The sequence below is a fragment of the Juglans microcarpa x Juglans regia genome, chromosome 6D (genome assembly GCF_004785595.1).
Source record: "Juglans microcarpa x Juglans regia isolate MS1-56 chromosome 6D, Jm3101_v1.0, whole genome shotgun sequence".
In the NCBI taxonomy this organism is placed as follows: Eukaryota; Viridiplantae; Streptophyta; class Magnoliopsida; order Fagales; family Juglandaceae; genus Juglans; species Juglans microcarpa x Juglans regia.
Genome location: NC_054604.1, coordinates 14,789,698 through 14,791,383, shown reverse-complemented (window position 1 = coordinate 14,791,383; position 1,686 = coordinate 14,789,698). Strand labels below are relative to the sequence as shown.

The 1,686-nt window shown below is 33.3% G+C and overlaps 1 non-coding gene across 1 annotated transcript; it reads left to right on the top strand.

Annotated features, from left to right (window-relative positions):
* Positions 1 to 283: 283 nt before the first annotated feature.
* LOC121236332 lies at positions 284 to 390 on the top strand. Its single transcript, XR_005934748.1, has one exon. It is a non-coding gene; the product is annotated as a small nucleolar RNA R71 (small nucleolar RNA).
* The last annotated feature ends 1,296 nt before the right edge of the window (positions 391 to 1,686 follow it).

Below are 1,686 nucleotides of genomic sequence, written 5' to 3'. Positions count from 1 at the left end.
AGTTTGAATAACATTAACGTTCATCTTACCTAGTTGTTGTGATAGATTTGCTATCTGCGTCGCCAATGTGGTAATAGAATCAAGTTCAAAAACTCCAGCTGTCTTTCGTGGCATTGCTCTCTCAACAAACCATTGATAGTTGTTGGATGTCAATTCTTCCAAAAGTTCGTATGCGGCTTCACGGGTCTTAATTATTAATGCTCTTACTGCGGCCGCATCAACCATAGATAGATTTGTAGGTCCCAAACCATTGTAAAATGTCTGTACTTGAAGCCAGGCTGAGAGATCGTGATGTGGACACTTGCGCAATAAATCATTATATCTCTCCCATGCCTCATATAATGATTCACCCTCAAATTGGGTGAAGATAGTGATATCATTCCTTAGCTTCGCTGTCTTGGCTGGAGGGAAATATTTTGCTAAGAATTTTTGTGCCAACTCCTCCCAGGTGGTGATGATGCTGGGCGGTAAAGAGGTCAACCAAGTTTTTGTTTTTGCCCTAAGTGAGAAAGGAAAAAGTTTCAATCGAATCACATCATCTGTCACTCCGCTGTGTTTAAAAGTGTCACAAATTCTTAGAAAATTTAGAATATGGACATTAGGATCCTCTTGCGACAGCCCCCCAAACTAGATGGCTTGTTGAATCCTTTGAATGATGGCAAGCTTGATCTCAATGTTACTGGCTTGTATAATTAGCCGTCTTATACTAGATGTTGCCCCATTGACAGAGGGCATAATATAGTCTCTTAACTCCTTGTTCTCCTAGTCTGCCATATTAAATTTAGATGCGGCGGCTTCTTTCTTTTTCTCCTTTAATCTGACGTAAGGTTCTTTCAATCTCGGGATCAAAAAGTGTATACTCTGATGATTTAGATCGGCACTTCTAATTTCTGACAAGAAAAACCAAACTGAGATCTAATTTAAACCTTTTTTTAAATAAAATAAAATCCAAATTAGTAAAGATCTAGATATCAATATCAATAACAAATAACTAATCTTCAGAAACAGTGCCAAAAACTTCTTGTGCTAAAAATATCTACAAGTGCACATAATCGTAATAAGTAGTAAAGTGTTTTCAAAGAAAAATTATGTCGAACCCATAGGGAATAATTATGCTATTGAGTATTCAAATTTACTAAATTAATTACTATTTAGAAAACCTTTTTTGAAGAATATATTATCTAAATTAAACTGAAGAAAACAACATTAAAATTAAAATTTTAAAGATAATAAGAATCAATCTAGTGTGTTTGATTTCACCTAGCAAATTCCACACAATTTATTATTCCTTGTTATAGAATTCCAATTATCTCAAGTTGATGATAAAAATCCCTTAACTATTCAATATTTTCTCTTGAACAATTCCAAAACTATCTTCAACTAATAATTTCATATGTCTATGCTAATTTAAGTAATTGGAGACTCATTAAGTTTTTTGAATTTTTCTTGAAAATCACACTAATCACGATAAAGTTTTTTTTACTTTCGCTCAACTAATGGTGCTTAATCCTAGAGCTTTAATCACAAATCACCTCTCGGTCTAATTGCGATTCAATATATCGAACAATAATTAGTTAGAAAATTGCAAGCATTATGAACATGGAATAAACATTCAATCAAGGAAATATTGAAAATACGATAACTTAGAATAAATTGTGTGTTCAATGCTAGACTACATCAAAACTC